This window comes from Hoplias malabaricus, chromosome 9 (assembly GCF_029633855.1).
Source record: "Hoplias malabaricus isolate fHopMal1 chromosome 9, fHopMal1.hap1, whole genome shotgun sequence".
NCBI lineage: Eukaryota > Metazoa > Chordata > Actinopteri > Characiformes > Erythrinidae > Hoplias > Hoplias malabaricus.
This window is the reverse complement of record NC_089808.1, coordinates 40155584-40182142: the sequence shown is the minus strand read 5'-3', so window position 1 is coordinate 40182142 and position 26559 is coordinate 40155584. Positions and strand designations below refer to the sequence as shown.

Here is a 26559-nt window from a genome sequence, read left to right as displayed (position 1 = left end):
CACCCCCTCGTTTGTGTCATGTGACTGTATATAAGCCCTGTTCCTTAGTCTTTGCCTTCTGGGTCATATGTGTATCTTGGTCTTGAAAATCATACATTTTGTGGGACTCCAGCCAACACAACCACACAGCAAAAACGTTTACTAATCTGGCAAACGTTAGCAGCTGCTCACCTTGCGACTCTCTGATCAGTAACTCTCAAAAACATGACTTAAACAATTTGTTGCCCACAAAGTTTAACACTAACATAGCAACACGTCAAGGAAGTGCAGCATTTCTTCTATCCTCATGTCTCTTTCAGCTCACTCCACTGAGTAAACTCAGTCCAGTGTTAGAGGGAATGTCTGTGGTTGTGGGAAAATGCTGCTCTCTGGTTTGTTTACATTCAGAAGCTCAGCGTCTTTTATAGTGGAACTGTATGTTTGAGGTGGCTTAAGTGTAATTAGTCTGTACGTTTTTATACACTGTTTGCATTACCCCAGAAACTCATTTGTAACCCAGTTGTTTAGTTTTGTAGCACTTTACATCTGTGTTTACTTTCATGCTGTTAGCGCTCCTTTGACTTTAAAGTGTTTCATCTACAGCAAAAAAGTTATAGAGCAGGAATAGAGCAATATCCTCATCTCGGTTCATGCTTTTCAAAATGTGGAAGTCTCTTTTTTTGTATACAAACCTAGCATACAGGACCAAGACACCTTGGTTTTTTACCCATTCACAGACACTGGGGCCTCGTAAACACATTAGATACATCCTCAGAATGATATAAAAACTGTTTTGCCTTTAAACTTTGTACGTCATCTCACTCTCACTGTCTCTCTTTCTCCTCTTGCTTCGTCTGACAACTCTGCCTAGTTGCAGCCTCTGCCTTAATGTCCATACTGGGAACACTGAGCTAGCATCTAGTAGGGAGTGTGAGATATATGCCATAAAGCATTGTGTAGTTTATACGAGAGCCTCCCTCCCATGCTGTGGAAGATGCATAGTCTAGTTTTAGAGGACTCAACCCCAGGGCAGCAATGACAGAGGTGCTGTGCTCCCTATTACAGGTCGGTGGAGCATCACTATCATTTCAAGCTGTAATTTTAAGGACACTCTCCACTCTTTTTCACACTTCTGACCATTCTCTGTCTGTGTTGTGGTGAATATGTTCTGAAGAATTGCAGCAAGAATGACGAGATCCCCAACCCCCCGACTGGATCTTATTGTGCGGGAATACGTTCCTTACATGACGTCAGCTCTACCACAGAATCAAACGCGTTTAGCCATATGTTTACAACTCTCACCTCAGTAAAGACACCACCTTCAGAGCTTTCTGTCCTGTTGGAGGCGATGTGAGAGAGTGAGAGCTTATTCATAACAGAAACTGGAGCAGTCAGAGCTGACCCCTGTTGTGTTTAATCAAAGGGATGATAAAAGCAGTGTGTTCTGTTGTTCACAAAGATTTTCAAAAGTGGTTTCTGAGCCCAACAAAAGAAACATCTTGGAATGTCTGGCTTTGTTCAGCCATGGTCATTACACATCAAACACAGACATACACGCTTCAGTGACAGATCATCCTGTTCCCAGAGGACAAATGCCCTCCAGAAAGGGTTAATGCTGTATCTCAGTTTGTATCTTTCACCCCTAAATGATTTTTAAGTAGTTCCCATTTATGGCAGTTTCTTCATGTATCTCTTTTTTTTCCAGGGGTTGGGGGTGAGTTTGAGTGTGTATCCTCTGCCTGGAACTGTCGAACCAGCAAGAACGGCAAGCCCTGAGGGACATTATCAAATACAGATTATCCTAAAGCCTTCTTAAGCTGACACTAGCACTCTTAATAAAAGGATCGGAGTGAAGATGCAGATGTTCCCACAGATGTGGCCTGTGCGAGAGGGGGACTTGTTCCTTGCTGCTACTGGACATGAGGCAGGGGTTCCGCTGAAGCTCCCTGCTCGTCCCAAGGCCATTACAGTGTGCAACGATCCTGTGGCAAAGCTCACACACTCCCACAGATAACGCTGAATCAGAGGGATAATATTAGCGCTGGCTCGGGGAACTGTTCAAGCTTAAAGGGGAAGGATTTCTGGGTAATTCATCTTTAAGATGTAATATTAGAGTGGTTTTACATGCTATAGAAATGGTCACGGTGGGGGTGAATGGAACCAGACGTCTGAGGGGTTTAATGCCAGAGAAAGCCATTGCACTGAATTATTTTGGTTGCTATTAAATACCCACAACCATGTTCTAGTATTTACAGCCCAGCTTTTCCAGAAGAGAAGAAGCTGTTACTGCAGCAAAGGAGAGCAAGACCCCTATTAATATCCTTTTGTGAGCAGAACTGTTGGAATATGGATGAATTATTTAAAGAATGATATCCTTCTGCTTTCTTTCCACTGAAAATAATAGAAGCACCATAATTATTACACAACCTCAAATCTAAAGGCCCGGACCAAGCCCCTGAAATGAAGAGCGACTGAACAAACGCAGCTGTAACCACTGAAGAACACCTGCTATTACTGGCTTCATCAGTGTCTCCCTTTCTCTTGTTTTCTCTTCTCCAGCTTCAGTGGTCAGTGTTATTTTCTTATCCTTTCGCTCTCTCGGTTTTTAGGTCCTTTCCCTTCCCACCCTCCCTCTTCCTCTCTTTCTTTATCTCTCCCGGTTCCCTCTCGGCGGCAGAGCCTTATTAGCATTCACGGCACATGGAGGGAATTTGGACTGTCTATTCCTCCTCTTTTTTATTCTGCCATTTAGGATTTCGTGTTCAAATTTATGGACGACTGAGCCCTTTGGAAATGTGTCAGACAGAAGGATGGGGGTTATTTGCCATCATAGAAGCCACACGATCTCGTCCACTGCGGTAAATTAGCTTTGGAAATGGCCGCAAACGAGGGGGCTGGGGGGTGGGAAGGCATCTTTTAAGCGTGTTCAATTAGCCGTGCCGCGTGGGCCTGGCTGTAAATGAGTGACTGAAGGACATCTGTACGCTGTCGTTCAGGACTGACACCATCAACACCACACACATCTTCCTTTCCTCCCTCAGGACTCTGTTCCTTACACAAGGCCCTTGTAATCAGTGAATTCCGCTGCTTTAAGGTGCACACAGATGCTCAGTTGTTCACACACAGCTTGTATAATCACCACAGAGAAGGAGGACATGAAACAGCTGTGGCGGCACAAGGCTAAGGTCTAAGCTAACTGAGAATATGAATATAGCAATATCATATAATTAAACACCACTTTAGTATAAGACTACACTTAAATGGTTAAAAGTCTGTTTATTATTATAAAAAAAAAAAAAAAAACAGAGGAGAGACCCTGGAGAAGCAAGTAAAAAACAGGAAACACGAGTAGATAACTAAGACAACACAGTGAAAATGGGAAAACAGCTGTGAGTTGTAAAAACAACCACAGAAAATAAGAGAATTGAGCTAAATCAGCAAAAACAGAAGTGGAGAACTAAATGAAAACAACAGGAAGAGAGAGAGTAAGATGCCGAGAACCTAATGAACATAGACAAACAGCAGAGGAAAAATAAGAGAACTGAAGAAAAACAGTGACAATGAGAGCAGGGGACTAATAAATAAAGCAAGAGAACCTAACAAATATGGTACAACCACTAATAAGTCAAAGAAAAAAATGCAGAAGGCAAAAATAGGAGCAGAGACAGAGCAAAAACAGAGAAAAACCAGAGCGGAGAAAGACTAGCGGCTCATTGTCATTTAAAGAATCATGCGCTCTGAACAGGACTATTTACACATGGGGAGATCACTGCTGTGAGGTTTGGTCCTTGTGGTTTTTCCATGAAGCAGGACAAAACAAGTCAAATGATCAGCCAATGGATTAAGACCCTTTCTCTTAATGACATCATTAAAACGAGTCAGTTCTAAAAGCCTGATATTCTCAACCCAAGCTAATGATGAGGGATTATATCATATTCACTATATTTAGGATAACGTTTGTTAGGAAGATGTTGTTTTCTGCAGTGAACCCTTTTACAGCCCTCACTGAGCACCATTCCACTGAGAAACTCATCTGTCGGCAAAACATGTCCCAGATCCTCAGCCTCATTTATCACTGGTCACTTTCTGACCACAAGGACGTTGTTGACGAGACATTATTTGGGTGGTGGCTGCTTCTCAGCACAGCACTGACACTGACAGAGTGTGTGTGTGTGTGCAGATATGAGTGCATTAAGGAGCCGTGTTGCTGGAGTTTGTACACACAATGACCCTTATTCATCAAAGTTGTGAAACGAGCACAGATTTCAGCTCCAGCGCCTGGAAACAAGCTCCTGTAAGACGTGTTTATCCCAGGACTGGATAATACGGATAACTGGAAAACTGGATAATAATCCAGTTGATGTAGCTAACATTTCTAAATCTGAATATTCTAACGTGATTTTGTTATTTTCTGGACTTTTGTAAACTCTTCTCTGAAGGTTAAATAGAAGATATGTGACTTTCCTGGGAGTGATAATCGCCCACATGGTTTTACACCCCCATTTTAAACACTATAATTTTGCCCAATAATGAAAAAAGTTCCCTTTAATGGGGGGCTCATAAACTATCTGAAGAGCTCAGTTATTTTGGGAGTTACATGTTTTCCATTGAGGAGTTTGGTGTGTTCTCCCTGTGTCCGCATGGGTTTCCTCCGGGTGACTGTCTGTGAGGAGTGTGGTGTGTTCTCCCTGTGTCTGCGTGGGTTTCCTCCGGGTGACTGTCTGTGAGGAGTTGGTGTGTTCTTCCTGTGTCTGCGTGGGCTTCCTCCGGGTGACTGTCTGTGAGGAGTGTGGTGTGTTCTCTCTGTGTCTGTGTGGGTTTCCTCCGGGTGACTGTCTGTGAGGAGTGTAGTGTGTTCTCCCTGTGTCCGCGTGGGTTTCCTCTGGGTGCTCCGGTTTCCTCCCACAGTCCAAAAACACACATTGGTAGGTGGATTGGAGACTCAAAATTGTCCATATGTGTGAGTGAATGTGTGAGTGTGTGTGTTGCCTGTGAAGGACTGGCGCCCCCTCCAGGGTGTATTCCCGCCTTGCGCCCAATGATTCCAGGTAGACTCTGGACCCACTGTGACCCTGAACTGGATAAGGGTTACAGATAATGAATGAATGAATGTATGTTTTCCATTTGACAGCGGCAATAAATATGAATGACTTAAGATGGTTAGGGAACAGTTTGGGGTTTGGTTTGTGTGTGAAGGAGGAGGCAGTGGTGATTGAGGTTGGCGATGTGTCGGTTCCGTGTACAGAACTCTCCTTATTCAACTGTGCCAAAGTAAATACAGTTTCCTGTTTTACTACACCCTTAAGAAAATGTATCCCGTGAAATAACGTCTAGAAACAACTAGATCTTAAAACACTCTTACAACAGTCTCATAACGAGAAGTAATGGACATATCGACGGGTGTTAAGGTGAATTCACTTGATAGATGTCATCTGTTGCTGGGTATTTGCTGAATTTAGAGTCTTTTCTTGTCCAGACATCACCGCGATGATGCGGCGTCTGCACTGGGGCTCGGGTGCAAGCGGAGGCCTGATTTATTTGGACAATTATCTGGAGAACATCAGTGAGATGTATGGCGACTATTCAAAAGCAGAGGAATGGAACGACTTAAGCGCCTGCGTATCAAGCTGCGAGCGTCGGAAAAGCGTATCAGGCGTCTCCCGCTTTAAAACGACCTATTATAACACGGCCTTATGCTTTTTCATCTGACGCAAATAGGATTCTCAAACTCATTACACCTGTAATGAACTGCTCTGCATCTAAATCGAGGTAAAGCGTAATTATCCTCCCCGAACTGTGTCATGATTGGGTTTCAGGGCGCGAGAGAGTAGTGCTGCGCGGCTGAAGGTCTCCGGCCTCGTCCACGTCCCTCTGCCAAACTACTGACCGAAACTGAATCATGAAAAATGACTCCAGATGTTAATCATAGCAGAAAGTACAGGGGATATCAAGGGAATGGAAATAGATGCTGTTGGCCTTCATTAGTTTTCTTTTTTCTCCTCGTCGGAAAGCAGGGCACCTGTATAATTTATGCAAATAAGCTCGTTTTTTCTCTTCGTGGGAAGACGGGGTGTAATATGTCCTGTGGACACCCTGCAGGACGCTGGCCTCTATACGTCTTCCTCCCGTCTAAGCGGAGTTGAGCTGGGATGCTGAGGGAGTCGCTGGGCTCCCCGAGGACCCGGCATTAATCACAGATCTGCTGGAAGAAGGGGAACTGTGAGGTGCAGAATTATGACCTGTCTGAGGAGGCGGAGTGCTGACGGAGCGGCGATTAGAACGTTTCCTGCCGCAGCGCCCGGGACAAGTTGAAGGATCTTCTCTCTGTTAATCAGTCGAGAGGTATCCGAGGACGGCTCGGAGCGATCCAGGCCTTTCCTGAACACTAATGTAGATCTGACTTGGTTGCCGACCTGCCCCGAGCAGTGTGAGGGGTGTAGATGTTGACCAGAGGATCATAGGAACATTCTGACTTTGACGTCTGTGAGGTGTGTAAGGTCTGGAGCTCTGCACAGTGAGAATCCTGTCTTGTTGCTGTCTGATATATAATTTACAATCTTTCTGAGGCCTGTTCGTGTAAACGGACTTTTCCCAAACACCTCTGGAGCATTTCTGTTGGTTCATTTTTCATGAAAATAAAGAGCAGTGTAAAATAGCAGGTGGTGTTAGTAAACTAAGTCAAATATGAACATTTGAACAGTGGAGATACAAGGTTTACAAAGGTACAGTCAATCACATTGACATGACGTTTTTAACAGATATGTTGTAGTTTCATTAAAGCTTCATAACTTAGTGTCATAAAAACGTAGTCGTATTTCCTCACAGGACGAGTCTGAAATGTGAAATGTGTTTTAATCCCATGCTGAGGTGTGTTCAGTGTGTCTGCACTGTTCTGATTGAAAGTGCCCAAGTCTCAAACACAAATACAAAGAAAAAACTGGGTGGATGGATGGGTACCACTTTAACTTACAGCCCACAGACTTGAAGGTAAGTATCTGTAAAGTAGGGTGTAGGAAAATACAGAATACGTAAAGATATGTAACAATTATTACATTTTACAAATAAGTACCTGTTATTAAATAAGGTGAAAAATACAATGATTACAGAGTAAATAAAGGGTTTGATAATATTATATAATAGATGTAATTAGTCCTTACTACTTGTTGCTATGCAGAATCCAGAGACAAAGCTGACTGGTTGGGGCCAATGGAAAACAGCGGCCTGTTCATCCAGTGTTTCTCGTAAAACAAAGTCTGGATTTTGTCCTTCTCTACTGCAGTAACAGCCTCTAATCTTTGACACTAGATGTTGGTACATTGCTCTGAGGATTTGGTGGCAGCCAGAGCATTAGAGAGCTCAGGTACTGATGTTGGATGATTAGTTCTGGATCACACCAGGTCAGCTCGTCTCAAACGCATGGGACGGAGCTCCATCACCCCAGAGGAGTCAGTCCCACACAGTCAGAGGTTGTTTGTAGAAGATGAGTTTGCACAGAGATGCTTAAGGTTTTATCTTTATGCTCTGTTCTCTTTGGTAGGAGAGGCATCAGTAGGGATCATGACCTGTGACTCATTGTGATTTAGCACTGACTGGGAAAATATCTGTTTGTTCAAAGCAGAAGAAAATGGAATAGTGGGAGTATTCACGTTGAAAATCTGCCAGAGGATGAATAATCTTTCCCAAAGACAAACACAACAGAACAGAACTGCAGTCTTTTATGAACTGGTGCAGGAGTGTCATTACGAGTACAGGTGAGTACCAGCCCAAGAGAACCACCCCACAGTCACTGGGCCCTTAATGAAATACAATGTTTCCTTCCCCTTCTGGCACTGTGCTGCCACTGGAACTCCAAAACAGCCTTTAAAATATACTTCTCTTTTCCACAGCAATGACAGTAAACCCCCCCCCCCCCCCCCCCAACCATAAATACAGCCCCTGTTCCTGCTGTTTAGAGGAGCCAAGCAATCACATTGCCTCTTATCGCACTCTGGTGGGTCCTTTCAACAAGGCCACGAGTTTCCGGGAGGAGCTCAGCGTCCAAAACCTCATAACACAGATCAATCCCGGCTAAAAGAAAGCGGCCAGCCTTGCAGAGTGGGGCTGTCCTCAGATATACACCGTATTCAGTCATGAATCCAGAGGAATTATGAGGAATTATGGCCTTAGTCGTGAGGAACCATAACCTCGGTCATAACCAGAGATGCTGTGATAAACCAAAACCCCCAAAAATTGTGTGTCATGGCGTTTTTATTGATTGTTTTGACAAAGCCATCTCTGTTCCATTGCATTTAGAGCCGTGACTTTTCATAGCAGCCATTAAACTGTCTTTTGCGCCATGAAAACAGACAACTACAGGCTGGAACTTACAGTGGCTCAGAAGACCCAAAGCACAGTAGGCATGGAAACACTCTGCAGATTCAGGAACGCAGGAAAGTCATGGCAAAAAGTCATCAACCCGTGGACGTAGACACAAAACGGGTGGGACTCTTATCTTAACTTCTTAAACCCTACAACCGGTCATGTACATTTCACTCTGAAGATTCTGCCATACTACGTTCCAGGAATTAGGAATCTTCTGGATTCAGATGCACCCTCTGTTTTCAATCTAAATTTAAAGTCGTATTTGGCCAAGCTTTTCGTTAAACCTCCATTACAATCTACTCTTTCTTTATTGGTGTTGTAGTCGATGTACACAGTGCACGGTGTTGTGCCAGTTCGCATTAAAATGAACTAGTTCATCCTCAAAAATAGGCTGCTATTTTTTCAATAGAACCCATTCTACCCATCCATCACCAGCCCACTCTCCTCCCAAAATAAATATATTATCATACAACATGCTCATTAACAGTGGTGTATACCGATGCCGAGACTGAGAATATGCTGTAACACTTAAACAATGTATCATATCATGCTGATAATGAGAAAATATTCTGTATGCGAGCATTTTATTTGGACAACATTAACTTACGCAGCAGGTCAATACCACAACATGGATGTATTGTAATGAATGGGGAAAACTGTACTTCCATTACTGTGACTACACCAACAACGGTAATATAAACAAAGAGGCCATTTTATTAAACCCATCGGACACAATCTGCACAAAAACGTGTGGTTTGTAACATCTGAGTCAACATGGATATAAATGCTCAAGAAAAGTGACTGTGCGTAGCTACTGCTAGCACTATATGTGGATGTGTTTTGATGATGTCATGCGGCATTCCATAAACGGCATTTAGATATGAGAGAGTGAACAACGCTCAATGTTCAATGTTTTTAAACTGAGTGGTTCAGTTCAACGTTCACAAAAATATAAATGTGTTCATTGAATGTGTTCATCTCCGCTTATTTCTTGATTTCATTAAAATTACAGTATAGATATAATTTTCATTATTTTTACCAGTTTTGATAAATATAACTATTCTGTTTTGATTTTGGTCAGTTGTTGTGGTCTGCAATGGGGAGATATTGGGGGATAGGTTCCTCATTTAGAGTCTTGGTTCCTAAACTGAATTTAGTATAGCTGGATTATCTATCTACAGTGGAACCATTACCTACGAACTTGATCCGTTCCGTGACCCAGTTCGTAAGTAGAAAAGTTTGTTTCTTGAGTCAATTTTCCCCATTTAAAATAATGGAAAAGCAATGAATGTGTTACAGCCCCCGCCCCGAAAGTCACACTTTTTACACTGATATATCTTTACAACACTCTCAAATTAGTAAAAAAATACATGTAGCGTTACTAAAAATAAAAGAGAAATATAGTGGAAACAGTAATAAAAAAGAAATAAAGTTGTAAGTGGATACATTGATACCTTGAAGACGTGACGACTGGCTGGAGGAGTAACACAGGCACTGGCTGTATGACAGGAGGTGGGGGGTGGATGTAATAACGGAGAGTAGGCGGTGAATGTGGGGAGACGAAGCGTAGATACGGCTTAACTTAGCACGAATTTCAATGTCTGCTATTTACACTAATGCTAAATTGCTAAAGCTACAATGTGCTAATCTTAAAAGCTCACTCAAGTCTGGGCGCTGGGAGACTCTCGGGTTCGTTTCTAGAGTCGTGGTTCGTTGGTGGAGGCAAAAAATATTCAAATGCCCGGTTCGTATCTTGGAAAGTTCATTGGTAATGGTTACTACATTAGAACACAATGTGTGACTGACATTACCCAGAAATCTGTGGACATCTGATGGCGTTTTCTCGATTCATGCAATCCTTCTCAAAAGAGCCTTGAAATGCTCTTGCATACATGACCCTCACATAACCACCTGTCTCTGAAGCTCTGGTATCTCCTTCGCTACTTCACCAAGCTGCTCCAGCAACTTTAGCAAAAGTGAACTTTTCACATTCCTCAGACGCCGAGTGAAGGAAGAATGGAGATTTCCCGTCCACAGTTTCTCACAAAATGTACATGGACATACGATTTCATCAACGTACACAAGAAGAGCTCAGATTAACCCCACTTCAAAACCTCATAACACCAGACTGGAGCTGGAATGGAAAGGGGCTGCTTCTGCAGGTTCAGAAAATGAACTACATTTCGTTAGTGTTATCACAGAGATATTAATAAAAACATAAACATCAGACACATGGTTCATACGTGTTCGCAGACCCCTGACTGCTACATATCTCCTTTCTCCACAGTCCCACAGTAATAAGACTAGAACATCATAGCCTGGGCTCCTAGGGGAGGGTGGATTTCACTGTGAAAACACAGGATTTTTGTTTTTAATAACAGTGAGTTTCTTCATTTCCAGACTGTCACATTCTACAAACAGGTTTTATCACATACTTGATTTCAGGGACACACTTTCGGTGCATTAGATCTCTGCAGGTCGTGTTCAAATAAGCCACAGTCTGTTTATAACTTCAACATCTGTGTTAAGTGTGGAGTAGATGTTTTTTGAAGGAATGAGCAAAATTTGTTGCTGTCTTTCGTGGCAGTTGTTGTTACTAGGAGAGCTGGGTTGGACATTCATTTGTTCATCATCTCTAACCACCTCATCCTGTTCAAGGTCCCACTGGATGCACAGCCTCTCTAGAATCATTGGACACAAGGTAGGAACCTGACCTGGACTGAGCTTCAGTACACCACAGGACATCACACATTCACCCAGTCACCCACACACTCACACCTGTGAACAGTTTCACACACTCACCCAGTCACCCACACACTCACACCTGTGAACAGTTTCACACACTCACCCAGTCACTCACACACTCACAACTGTGAACAGTTTCACACACTTACCCAGTCACTCACACACTCACACCTGTGGACAGTGTCACACACTCACCCAATCACTCACACACTCACACCTGTGGACAGTGTCACACACTCACCCAGTCACTCACACACTCACACCTGTGGACAGTGTCACACACTCACCCAGTCACTCACACACTCACACCTGTGGACAGTGTCACACACTCACCCAGTCACTCACACACTCACACCTGTGGACAGTGTCACACACTCACCCAATCACTCACACACTCACCCAGTCACTCACACACTCACACCTGTGGACAGTGTCACACACTCACCCAGTCACTCACACACTCACACCAGTGGACAGTTTCACACACTCACCCAATCACTCACACACTCACACCTGTGGACAGTTTCACACACTCACCCAATCACTCACACACTCACACCTGTGGACAGTGTCACACACTCACCCAGTCACTCACACACTCACACCTGTGGACATTTTCACACACTCACCCAGTCATTCACACACTCACACCTGTGGACATTTTCACACACTCACCCAGTCACTTACACAATCACACCTGTGAACAGTGTCACACACTCACCCAGTCACTCACACACTCACACCTGTGGACATTTTCACACACTCACCCAGTCACTTACACAATCACACCTGTGGACAGTTTCACACACTCACCCAGTCACTCACACACTCACACCTGTGGACTACTTCATCCACTCATATATCTGGAGTAATGATGTTGAATTCTGACAGGAGTCATAAGGAATCACGACTATGGGTCAATGGACGCTGCTATAAACCAAGAACAAAAAAAAAAAAACATGTTTAAAGGAGATTTACTCGAGACTTTGCATTTTTATTGATTGTTGTGATGAAGCCGTCTCTTTTCCATTAAAAGTAGAGCTGTGCCTTTTTATAGCAGCCGTGAAAACAGACATGTATATGTGCGCAAAGGCATTCGGCGCCACATTCCGGCTTTGGATATTCCTGCTCCTGGAAGAAATGATGTGCACTGTAAGCTACTACACTACCGCTCATTTGGGGGTGATAAATGTTTTCTTAATGGTCCGTGGTGGGTAACATATCTGGCGGCTTGGCGACAGGTTTTTAAGTGTACCAGGAGCCACTCTGAACTTAAATGGGGCAGCTGGATGAATGAGACCCCCATTACCTAAAATAGGCCGAGGTGGGTGGCTCGCAGGACACGAGCGGCCATGAGTCAAGACCAAATGGACCGAGCTGTCTCACAAGTCGTCGTTCCAGCCATTAAAGAGAACGATGATACGAGCTCCTGTGAAGGGAGGAGAAGCCTCATTCCGCTTCATGCAAACTAATGTTTGCGTGAGGAAACAAGCCGAGGAGAACCACGTTCCTCAGCGGAGGGAACCTGTAGTTAGTGGTGCGTATGACATGATATGAGCGTAAATCATTGAGCAGCTCTGAGAGTGTGTGTCTACATCAGGGCGTTTTGATTGATGCGATGCCCTTCTTCAATCTCTCATGCTTGGACTTCGTTTGAGCTCTCGCTCCCTCCCCCAGCTTGAGGGAGCGCTAAGACTGATGCGCTGCAGCAGAATACCGATGTTCGTGCTACAGCGCGTGTGGGAGAACAACCTCGGCTCACTCTGAAGCCCTTTTAACTTTACAACTCCGACTTAAGTGATAAATCAGATTTTCTGCCCACTCTCAGGAGAGCTGCCTCATCTCCTACACGTTTTATAGCTTCGCTTTGGAAGTTCACCTGGATTCTGCAGAGCAACGGTCTCTTGAAGCTTGGACGTGAACCGGTGAAGCAGAACCGAAATACCATTGCTGACCGGGACCTGTCCATACGGCGTTTCACATACGATCAGTTTCACATAGTTACTCACACACTCACCCTTTTACTCACCCGCTCACACCTGTGGACCATTTCATACATGTGTTTGGACTGTGGGAGGAAACCCACACAGACACTGGGAGAACACACCACACAGACAGTCACCCAGAGGAAACCCACACAGACACAGGGAGAACACACCACACTCCTCACAGACAGTCACCCAGAGGAAACCCACGCAGACACAGGGAGAACACACCACACTCCTCACAGACAGTCACCCAGAGGAAACCCACGCAGACACAGGGAGAACACACCACACTCCTCACAGACAGTCACCCGGAGGAAACCCACGCAGATACAGGGAGAACACAACACACTCCTCACAGACAGTCACCCAGAGGAAACCCACACAGACACAGGGAGAACACACCACAATCCTCACAGACAGTCACCCAGAGGAAACCCACACAGATACAGGGAGAACACAACACACTCCTCACAGAAAGTCACCTGGAGGTAACCCACGCAGACACAGAGAAAACATGCCACATTCCTCACAGACAGTCACCCGGAGGAAACCCACGGAGACACATGGAGAACACACCACACTCCTCACAGACAGTCACCTGGAGGAAACCCACGCAGACACAAAGAAAACACTCCACACTCCTCACAGACAGTCACCCGGAGGAAACCCACGGAGACACAGGGAGAACACACCACACTCCTCACAGACAGTCACCTGGAGGAAACCCACGCAGACACAGAGAGAACACACCACACTCCTCACAGACAGTCACCCGGAGGAAACCCACGCAGACACAGGGAGAACACACCACACTCCTCACAGACAGTCACCCAGAGGAAACCCACGCAGACACAGGGAGAACACACCACACTCCTCACAGACAGTCACCCGGAGGAAACCCACGCAGATACAGGGAGAACACAACACACTCCTCACAGACAGTCACCCAGAGGAAACCCACACAGACACAGGGAGAACACACCACAATCCTCACAGACAGTCACCCAGAGGAAACCCACACAGATACAGGGAGAACACAACACACTCCTCACAGAAAGTCACCTGGAGGTAACCCACGCAGACACAGAGAAAACATGCCACATTCCTCACAGACAGTCACCCGGAGGAAACCCACGGAGACACATGGAGAACACACCACACTCCTCACAGACAGTCACCTGGAGGAAACCCACGCAGACACAAAGAAAACACTCCACACTCCTCACAGACAGTCACCCGGAGGAAACCCACGGAGACACAGGGAGAACACACCAAATCCTCACAGACAGTCACCTGGAGGAAACCCACGCAGACACAGAGAGAACACACCACACTCCTCACAGACAGTCACCCGGAGGAAACCCACGCAGACACAGGGAGAACACACCACACTCCTCACAGACAGTCACCCAGAGGAAACCCACGCAGACACAGAGAGAACACACCACACTCCTCACAGACAGTGACCCGAGGAGAGGTTCCCACCCAGGACCCCATGACCCTGAAAATGTTTTTTGAAGTTTGGAACCGTGAGTGCAAACAGAAAACATCCCGACAGTTTATCGGCCAAGACGCTTGACTCATTTCCTCTGTCCGCTATGGAGTGAGATATCACCTTGCGAATAATCCACTTAGCGTTATTAGATATCAGCAGCTGCCTCTTGATTTCTGGCCTGGGGTAGTGCTTTCTGGGGTGATTTTCTCTGCTGGATGGTTTGTGGAAGTTTAAAAGCCTCAGGGGGAAGCTAGCTGAGATGAAGGCTTCTCTCTCTCTCTCTCTCTCTCTCTCTCTCTCTCTCTCTCTCTCTTTCTCTCCCGTGGCTGAGGCAGTGTTTCAGCCCTAACATATGACACAGTGGATATACAGAGTCTGTGAAGGTCCAGACTGGCATGAGCTTTGGCTGGGATTTGGCTCCACTCCTCTAATTAGACTTCCGACAGCAGGAGGTGGCATCAGACTTTGGACGGGAGGTGGTTTGATGACCTCGAGCAGATCGTTTCCAACTGTCCTCTGACAGTTTACTGTGCTGGGCTCTTTTGAAAATGGAGAAAACTCTTCCCTTGTTTCTTCGCCGGTTTCTAATTGCTCTGGAGTGCTTGAAGAAGCCACAAAAGACCGTCAGAGCAAAGCAAAGCATCCACACCATTGTCACGATTGCGCTTAGTTATCCCGGATCCTCAAGCCTTAGCCATTGTTTGCTTTGCCCTGATGTTACATTCAGAAGAGCTTCATCACGATTTGCACAGTGAATGCAGATGGTTCGTTTGAATAGAACAGGTGGGGGTTTATACTGTCTTCTGCTCTTTGTAAAACACCAAATGTTTATGGGCATAGCCAGTGAAACTGAATCATAACTGGATTGCAAAGCTAACTCTATAGAAAATCCATGCTTTGCTCATGCTTGAGGAACTGTTTAAGACAGTTAATATGGTACATATCCTCTGCATTTTCCACAAGGGGGCACAGACCAGCTTTGCCTTCTTCCCGTGTCTAAACAGCGAGGAGCAGACGCTCTGGCTTTTAGTCGTTATCGCTTGGTTCTCTTTCTTCTCGATTCTTGTTTTCTCAATTTTTACTCAGTGCTCTTATTTCTCAGTGCTCCTTGTGTCTGTTTTGTTGTGTTTAACCTCATCTTTGCAGTCGCACATAAACACGGGCCCAGCGCTGTGATTGGACAGACTCATACGAGGGGGCGGGGCCTTTCTAAAGTCTCAGCACTTGACGTCAGAAGCGGAGCAGGATCAGAACGACTTATCCCATGTTTATGATTTAGAAATTTTTGAAAATTAACGGGGTTGGGGGGTGGGAGGGACTTGTTTCACAGTGTGTTGGTTGTTGGCTTCATGCTCTGAAGAAGGGAGTTTTTCACGAACGATGCCTATTAATCAAAATGTAAAAATTAAACCCTGAAACTCCACGTTTTTTTTTTTTCTTTTTCTTTTTTAAACTACTCTGACTTTGTTGGCAGAGAGTGGCCTCGCTGAATCAACAAAGAATAATCCAACTGTTATAAATCCCCCTTTATAAATCTCATCTTGACAAGACGGCAGAAGCCAGGAGCCCAGAACAGTCTCTGAATTCACCTCCATTAAAATTGCAAACTGCTAACACATGCTGATATTTGCATTTCCCTTTGAAGCTGCAGTTTAGCAGGGCATTAGCGCCCTGCCTTTCATCTGCACATCTCCCCTTTTAAACCAGTCACTAATGACACACAATGGACCTGACAGGGTCCCTCCAGAGAAGAGGGTTCTGCTACAAACACCTGATCCCACAGAGCATTGTGAACCTACGCCGCATCTCGTGAAGTTTGTATACACGGGTTCCAAAAGTGAATCTACAGCCAGATGTACCATCACAGTATATAACTGACTATAATTAATAAATGAATTAAATCAATAAAAAAATATTCAGTAAAATAAGACTGAACACTTATTTGTAAATTGTATCAAATCTGTTTACTACAGGTCAGTATCTGGCAAGATCTGAGGTATAACAATGTAGATGGGTATGGGATCACTATTTGGCAAATAACAGGTCACTGTTACCCTTTCGATCTATGTGTTATAAATGACTATAAATGACTTTTAATGTGTTCACAACCTAATTAATGACCATTAATAAACAGATTAATGAACCATTTACTAACCTTTATAGGTGTAGTCTTTTTCTGAAGTGGTACAAATAGTAGTAATATAATCGTATACATTACTAAAACATAATATGACATATTATTACATTTTACATGATTTTACATAAACATAAACATGAAATATTACATAGACCTCAATTCATTTTGGGGAGATTTGCCTTGACCTTAACTCCTACAGCCCTAACCCTAACCCAAACCCTAAAACGTCTTCATCTTAAAACGTAAGATTTTACATCGTTGCAACAAGATTTTTGACTCCTAAAGTAAACAGATCCCCACAAAGTGAGTGTGTAAACAGACTTTGGTCCCCACAATGTGATGAATATCTACCCCACATATATACAAAGCCTGAACTAAATTGGCATTGAGCCTGAGTTCATGACGCTCAATGCTAAGTGTGGCCTAGAGGGCTATAAATCCTCCCAGCACTGGGCTGTGGAGCAGTGGAACTGTGTTTTCTGGATTGATGGAGCTCCAACCGACACCTTTAGGACGAGCTTGAGTGGAGCTCACGATGCAGAACCAATCATCCACCTGATCTCCCTGTCCATCAAACCCTCACAGAAATGTTCCAGCATCTACTATAAAACCTTCCCAAAAGTGTAGAGACTGTTATTGCAGCAAAGAGGGAGCCAACTACCTAGAAATGATGGATGAGCAGGTGTCCAACTTTTCTGCTCCCCATTACTGTTTACTGAATTCACTCACATATATAATTCAATACTCCGGAGGAACCGCAGGACCTCTCCAGCGCAGCGTGGTGGTGGAGCAGCAGCTCTGTGTAATATCACACTTTCAGAGAGAGAGAGGTATTACATACGTCTCACTGCAGCAAACCGAAATCTGAGAACTCGCAGCAGGATGAAGAGAGACGATTCCTGAGCTCCTTCTGAAAACTTCTCGGCAGCCCCGGGCAACACAAATCAGTGCTGTCTGTGAGGCTTTCTGGATACAGCCGTAGTTTTGAAATGAAATGGTGAATGTGTTGATGCGTGGGCTGGAGAGGACCAAAGGGAACGTTTGTGTTCCCCACTGAGATCCAGTGGAGCTGACGATAGCTGCCAAAAGTTCTCATTATCGCAAGGTCGTGATCTACCGGGTGACACCTTGAAAACTTTAAATGTCAGCTTTTCTTTATACTGTGTCCAAATGCTCCAGCTTTTCTTCCTGTAGCAGTATCTTTCACAGAGTTTTGAGAATGTTTTATCCTCCTGAATACCACCCTTCAATCATTCATTCATTTCCTGTAACCACTTCATCCTCCTCAGGGTCATGGTGGGTCTGGAAGCACTGAGCACAAGGCTGAAGCACACCTTACACACCTACACAATCTATGCTTCCATTCTTTGTCATTTGTCTTTACATTCTGTGAGTGTTATCGTTTAGGGACGTATTAAAAATAGTCTAAAATATCTGCTTCCAGATATAACCTGAGACATTCTGACACACTACATTCTGGAGACGTTCTGGTTCTGTTCCAGCAAAAGCCAGACACCTACAGCGTGCATTAGCCCTGGGGAAAGTGTGAGTTATTGTTCTTAGAACATTCTGCTGCTCTTATTGCATTGCTGAGGTTCATGCAGGTCACTTTCTAATTCGTACTTAGAGTTTGATCTGATTATCTAAACAGCAGGGTGTGCTGGGCAGCCGAGATCTGATAGCATTTACAACTGGATAAGTGGGTAACCATCTATCTCATTCCAGCAAGTGCTCTTTCCAAGGTGACTCAGTGGTCTCAAGGGTGTTTTTTTGTTGTTGTTGTTTTTTTGCAAGCGCTAGACTTTGAAATGTTATCTTAAAGGAGACACATGAAAAATTGACTTGTTTAGTTCGTGTTTACGTTAATGTGTGAATCTGGAGCCCACCAACCCACACACTGTGAAACAAGACACACCCAGGCACTTTTCTGTGTGTTCTAAGTCAGAAAACACGGGGTGAAATGAGCCGTTCTGATTCTGCACCGCTTTTGACGTCAAGTGCAGACAATTTAAATCGCCCCGCCCCCTCATCTGAGTCTGTCCAATCACAGCGCTGGACCTGGGTATACGCCATAGCACAAGGATGAGGTTAAACCTGCTCCTCGCTCCTCACTGCTGTGCGCTCGGGGTCGGGGTGAACAGAGAGCGGCTCGTTATCATTTAAAGGAACAGGTGCTGAAAGCGGGCGTTCTGAACAGGGCTGTTTACACAGTGTAAACATAGTGTTTGGACCAAAGCAGGTCACATATATTTAATTAAGACCCAGAACTGTGTTCGCTCATGGAAAAGGCAGAGTATATGTCTTTTTGAATATCCTTCACCTAGAAAATAGTGTTGGATTCTATTTAGCCTTTACGTGTTTACCAGATGCTAACATCTGATTTCATGTTGTTGCCTTTGATCTTTTACACCACAGATGCTTAAAAAAACATGAAATATACAAACACACTAAGAACCGTAATGAAATCAGCATACATCAAGAGGTCTTGTATTTTCTCAGCGGAGAACTCCACTGGTGTGAGAATGTTTTGAACTTTGAGAATGTTATGCTTTCCTTGCCCGTGTCCGGCACATTTCCCCGTCCATCTGTGTCAAAGCCCCCGGTCTCGGCCCAGCCGGATATAAAGTGCCTGAGCAGTGCTGTAAGAGCTGGGCAAGCCTTGCTTAATTGCCCTAATTGCCTAGAAGTTGGTCGGAGCTCTCGCCTGAGACGCCTGATCGATAGAGACCATTCATCACCCAAGGCCCTGCAGTGAGCTTTAAAATATAAGCCCATCAATTGCAGAGCGCTCAGCCCACGGCGGACAAAGGCTGAGCAAACACGATCGGAAGAGCCGGCCCCTTCCCTGAGATTCCAGCACGTCCGAATATCCGCCAGGGTCAGCATATGGGCTTCATAACTACGGGTGTCCGAGGCAATATCTACGGACCCAATAAGGCCGGGGTGGGGAGGGTCAAATATTGCTCTTTCGAGTCCAACAAGTGTCACGGCAGCTGAGCCGGCAGACACGATGAGGTCATGAGTCACTCCGAAGCCAGCAAATACAATAAATTTGGTCAGGGAGAAAATAAATAGTGGCCAGACGTTATTGTGAGAAGAGCTCTCTCTCTCTCTCTCTCTCTCTCTCTCTCTCTCTCTCTCTCTCTCCTTTGTGTGAGTCCAGTCTATGTGAAATAAAGAGGGGCCAGGAGGGAGGAGGGTATGTGGACTGTTGGATAACACACATACACACACACACCGTCCCCCTGCCTATTATGCTGTTAATGTAGGTGGCACACTCTTCTGCTCCATCAATCTTCCAGATAACCACTGTCCACCTGATTGAAAAGAAAATGGGACCAGGCCCTTCTTCCATCATTCCAAGATCCAGGTCCAAGATCCAGGTCCATTGTAGGTGATCTGCACAGTGGACAGGCTGTAGCATGGGACTGTGTGAGAGTGTGGGTCCCAGAACCCACTGTTTTCCCTCTGTCGACTACAGACCTTCGTGGCTAGGAAATAACCTGCCTCATTCTCTACTGTTATCTGTGAGTGGTCTTAATGTATTGGTTCATCAGTCTATACACATTCATCTCTCTCCACACTTATCTTGGCAGCTTATACCACAAGGATCAAACCCCACAGCAGTGTTCTCCCCCTGTGTAAACAGCCCCTGTTCAGAATGCCCTGTTCCTTTAAATGATAATGAGCCGCTCGCTGTTCACCCCGACCCCGAGCGCACAGCAGTGAGGAGCGAGGAGCAGAAGCTCTGGTTTTTGGCTGTTTTCACTCTGTTCTCTTTCTTCTCCGTTTTTACTCAGTGCTCTTATTTCTCCGCGCTCGTTGTGTCGATTCTAAAGTTGTTGGGCGATTCCAAAATCTCTGTACTTGATGTCAGAAGCAGAGCAGAATCAAAACGGCTCGTTTTATTAAAAAAATAAATAAATAAATAAATTGAGTCTCGTATCGGACCAACACGTCCAAATATGGGATGATTCTATACTTTATGGAGTGGGGTCGGCTGAAGAACCCTCAGGGGGCACCATAGTCCCCCTAAAACAGGTCTAACAACACCACTGGGACACACTAACCCGTGGCTCATGAGCCTGTTTCATTTCCTGTAGCTGAATTCACCAATAACAAAGTGTCCTACACTTTTTCCAAGTTGTCAGCAGAGCGGCAGCGGAACAGCTCCAGACTATCGCGCAGGTAAGAGTGATTTTTCAAACTGCTGTTTTCACAACTTTCCATACAATGCACCTGCAAGGAGGAGCTAATCCCCCCGGCAGACTGCCACCTCAGTATGGAACAATCTAGAAATAGAAAGCTTAGCAGAAAGGAAGGGCTGTGTTAATGAGACAAGAACGCTGCTGAAAGCAATGGTCCTGTCACTCCGAAAGCCCCCGGAAAACACGGTTCGGAGTATGGAACGGGAACACGGAGATTCTTCGTTCTCATTTTCTGCCTCATTTTCGCATCTGCTCTTCATTCCCTCGTACCGAAGTCAAATCAGAAACAGAGTTACATTCAGTCTTTCGCTGACCGCCAACTGTAATCAGGGCCTAGTTTCCCAAACTCACACAGAAATCCACTTTGGGCCGCACTGGTGGACGCTGGCTCTGTCTGTTGATGGATGGATGGCACGGCCATTCTTCAGTGGTCAGTTTTAAACGACATGTCGCCCGTGGCCAGTCATTTTCACTGGGACCTAGAGGTGACCTAGAGGTAAAAACCCCAGCACCATCCCTGTGCCTCATCCACTGACCACTCTCTGTGCCATTTCTGGCCTGAGAACTGGTCAGTTTGATTAATGGAGGAGAGCACAGAGAACAAACCGTGGAAAACTGATGGGCTGCAGGGGGTTAACCAAACTAGTAACGGGAAGTTAGATTCATTTGTTTTAATCAGACGTCCAGTACTGGAGCCACTTCACTGACCTTTGTCAGCCAAGACATTAAAATCAACTCGTTTCGACTCTCCTTCTCCATTCTCTCAGCTCCACTGACAACACAGGAGCACTTTGTAGTTCATATGTTGCTCTGCATACTTTGTTGGTCCCCACAGAGCAGGTATGATTTGGGTGGTGTATCATTCTCAGTGCCACTATAGCGTAGGTATGAGTGGATCAGACACAGCAGTGTCTACTGGAGTTTTTAAACACTGTTTCCATACAATGTCCACTCTGAGACACTCCTACCTCCATGGTCCACCTTGTAGATGGAAAGTCAGAGGCAGCAGCTGATCTGTCGCTGCACAGTGTGTGTCGGTAGTCTTCTCAGGTCGCCGTCATCAGTGACACAGGACTCCGTTGGCTGGACGCTTCTCGTTGGAGGAGAGCTGTTGTGGAAAGTGAGTATTCTTAGCTCTGAGCCTAACCTAGGGTCTGTGTTGCAGTCTTATTGCAGACACAGCTGTCCTCAAGGTCCAATTAAATCAGACCATGCAGCACTCAGCCACCAGTGGTGAATTTCCTCAACGTACGCGGTTAAAGAGATTAGGTGGTGGCTGGGGCAGATAGAGGCGAGCGTCTGAAAGCTCTGAACACAGGCTGAGTCTCGGTGCCTGTTGCCACCAAATAATTTTATCACGTTCCTTTTAAACTGTCAGCACTGATCACGTTTACAAGCTTGAATCTGGCCTTAAAAAGTGTGAGTGTTCTCTGAGCATAAAGATCAGGGTTCCCACGTCTTGAACCCCCACTTCCCCCAACTCCCCCTTAAAATCCCTCCATTCACAGCAAATTGCTTTATTGTCGCAGGCGTTCCATTATGGTAATTAAAATCATGCCTTCAAGTCACAGGGAGTTGTTTGATACGTGGTACCACCAACAAACCGTCCTGGCACCGTTTCCTCCAGTGCCACGGCCTGCCAATGGAAATTCTCACTGATGTTTTGCCCGTTTATGGCTTCATTACTCAATAACGCTCGTGGCTCCGGTGCTTAGATATGGTTGCTTTCACTCTTTGAATGTGACAGATTGGTACAAACGGCGAATTATTATTCCACCCCCCACAGAAATAGAGTCTTTAGTTCAATATCTGGCAACCATATAATAATCCTGGCATTATGTTTTCTCGTTTGTAGCATGCCGTCCTCACACACTCCCCCTGGACCCCCCAATCCCTTATCTCCAATCTTTCTTCATCTACAAAAGCCAATAGTCCTGTGTCTGGGCTGCTGTGGTCATTTAACAGAGCAGCACACACAAGACACTCTGGAGTAGCCGCATATGAGCCATCCTTAATGCCATATGTGGGCTAGAGGTGTATAAAGCCCCATTCCCAACATTAATCTTCAATAATGGCATACATTTCATGACAAAATGTCAGTTATCTCCAGAGAACACAGTTCCACTGCTCCACAGGTTCATTATTGGCTAGCCGTATACCCCTCTAGCCCCCATTTGGCATTGAGTATACTGTCGGTTCGCTCAAATAGAGATGGTATAAGTTGGGTAGTAATTGGACGCACCTTAAAGTTTGGATTCACTAATCATAAGCAACATCTACAAAGGTTTAGACAGTGTACCTGTCCCCTAGTCACCCGTCCAGTCATTTCAGGAACGATGGGAGTGGCCAAATCCTGAGCATACGGAGCTGGGGTATATAGTGAACACATGTCACCCCGCGGCGTGTTCCACAAAACACCAGGAAACAGCCGATAAAACTGAGAGCGTTCACGCTTGGCACAGAGCCACCACTTCGCCATCCATTGTCCGAGGCTGTGGGATGCGCTTTAAATCGCACGTAACAAGCTCAATGCTTTTTAAAGTGTGAGATGCGTCCCCTCGAGCCCACGCTGTGGTGGGAATGGGGAGAGGGGAGTGAGAACAGCTGCTACTTACCATCTTAATGACACTCACAAACCACTGCATTCCACCATTTCGTGAACAATATTTAGGTAGATGAAGTACACCACAATGTACTCAGTGGAGCAGCTGCATATGAGCCACTAGGTCACAGTGCTCTACGCAAAGCATGGGCTAGAGTTTGGGTAGTGGAGCAGTGGAACTGCATTTGTGATGGACCACCATCAGAGATGAAAGGGTATGAAAATGTCGTAATTATTGTTATTAAAGGAGAACGTGTTTGAATGTACCATTAAACCTTTTAAGGTGGACGTTAACGTTAATGTTGGTGGAAGAGTGTAACCAAGCTCTGTTTAAGGTAGAAAAGACTTGTGGGGGGAAATAAGCACTTGACTGCAATTATAGAGCCTTTTAAGGGGGAACAGAACACTGCCCCATTTATTTATTGTTGTTATTCTCGTCAGAATGGCTTCTTATTTGCATGCTGCGTCTTGTTGGACATTAAAAAATTAAACAAAAAATATAAAACAGCACATTTCTACAGCCATGCATGCATTTACAATAGAATCAGCATCAGTTACAGCCCATTAACAACTCATCAGTCTTCAGTCTCACCTCCCGGTCCCGACTTCCCCTCGTCTAGTTTCGAAGGGGCTTGGGGAGTGAAATCAGGATGGGAGGTGAGATTGGGCACCACACCATGGCTCTGTCACGGCGCTGTCTTTACCCTCACACAGCGTGGTGCTGTGGAGACTGGGAGACTCTTCCTAACTTAAGCTGATGCTGTAAATACTGTGAGTTTTATAAACTGTGGTAATCAATTAGAATTGTACAGTGGTTTACTGTGAAACCAGTAACTGTTTAATGTCTAACCACCATGCAACGAAGGTTGGGTTTGTGATCTAGAACTAATTAGTACTGACCTCCCTTCTGCCACATGGATGAAATGCATCAAACAGGCAAAACAGCGAACGTCAGGGCTAAAGCTTCAATAGGAAAGATTCACCAATAAATTAGATTGCCCTAGAGTCACAATGCTCAATTCCAAGTGATGGATAGAGGGGTATTAAGCTCCCCAAACATTAGACTGTGGGGCAGTGGACCTGCATCCTCTGGAGAGCTAGACCTTCATCCTAATACCTGCTTTGAAACGTTCCAACGTCTACTTTAAAGACTCCTCATTGGAGTAAAGGCTGTTTCAGAAGCAAAGAGGGGATAAACTCTTCATTAAAACCTTTCATTTCAGACAAAACACAGGGCAAACAAGCTTCCAGAAAGCTTTGGTAATACAATGTATGGGAAAAGGACAATCAGTCTTAAGAGACTGGTTCGCACAAGTGGAAATTTGAAGCTGTGTGGAGGTTAAGTCATTTAAGCTGGGCTTTAAGGCTGGATCCAAGGGGAGTGGTGATTAAGGGGCGATGGAGAGTAATGTAATGATGATGAAATAGTCGTCTGAAGTAATGAATGACACCGAAATAATGATGAGAAAACGCATTGGGCAGATGTTCAAAGTGAAATATGTAATCAGGGGCCATTAGAGCTGCCGTGGACTGATCTTGGTCAGAGCTGTGAAGTCACCTATAAATCGGTAAAGCAATGATTCAGATAAAATCTCATTCTCATATATTTGCATTTTTAATAAAAATATTGTTATGAGTGAATTCAGCTTTTTTACAAGGTGCTAACACTTTGGACACAGACCTGCAGCTTCTTTAATCTCCACAGGAAACAGCTGCACATGAGCCCGAGTCACTCACACTCACCCAGTCACTCATACACTCACCCAGTCACTAACACACACACACCTGTGGACAGTTTCACACATTCACCCAGTCACTCACACACTCACCCAGTCACTAACACACACACACCTGTGGACAGTTTCACACACTCACCCAGTCACTAACACACACACACCTGTGGACAGTTTCACACACTCACACCTGTGGACAGTTTCACACACTCACCCAGTCACTCACACCTGTGGACAGTTTCACACACTCACCCAGTCACTTACACCTGTGGACAGCTTCACACACTCACCCAGTTACTCACACCTGTGGACAGTTTCACACACTCACCCAGTCACTTACACACTCACACCTGTGGACAGTTTCACACACTCACCCAGTCACTCACACACTCACACCTGTGGAAAGTTTCACACACTATCCCAGTCACTGACACACTCACACCTGTGGACAGTTTCACACACTCACCCAGTCACTCACACCTGTGGACAGTTTCACACACTCACCCAGTCACTCACACACTCACACCTGTGGACAGTTTCACACACTCACCCAGTCCCTCACACACTCACACCTGTGGACAATGTCACACACTCACACCTGTGGACAGTTTCACACACTCACCCAGTCACTCACACTCACCCAGTCACTCACACACTCACCCAGTCACTAACAAACACACACCTGTGGACAGTTTCACACAGTCACCCAGTCACTCACAGACTCACACCTGTGGACAGTTTCACACACTCACCCAGTCACTCACACACACTCACACCTGTGGACAGTTTCACACACTCACCCAGTCACTCACACACTCACACCTGTGGACAGTGTCACACACTCACCCAGTCACTCACACACTCACCCAGTCACTCACACACCTGTGGACAACGTTATTAAAAATTCTGTGGACTTCCAGCCAGTGTGTTCATTCAGCCTCAGTCTATTCTAATTTAAACAGGGATTAAACAAAACTGCGCTCTCAGACATGATATCTCTCCTCCGCAAATCCTCAGAAATGCTCTGGTCACCAGAAAGAAAAGCAGTGTCCACTCTGCTTGACCGCCTGCATGGATTAAGGCAGCTTCATGTACGTGACTTATCCAAAAGAGCTGTGGTCAAAAGATTACAGACTCATAACTCATAAAAGACCCGAACGTGCTGTTCCTTTTCTGTAGCATTCTGTGGAGGCCATTCCGTGGGTTTCCTCTCATGAACTTCCCGCTTCAGGACCTTCCACAATATTCCTAATTGGATTACAGTCAGGACTTTGACTCTGCTATTGCAAAACAATTCCTTAGTCTTCCTTT

The 26559-nt window shown here is 45.2% G+C and overlaps 1 protein-coding gene across 1 annotated transcript in view; it reads right to left on the bottom strand.

Moving 5' to 3' along the window:
• The window catches only part of brinp2 (bone morphogenetic protein/retinoic acid inducible neural-specific 2), a 174806-nt gene that overhangs the window by 16158 nt on the left and 132089 nt on the right, over nucleotides 1-26559 (bottom strand). The window lies entirely within an intron of this gene.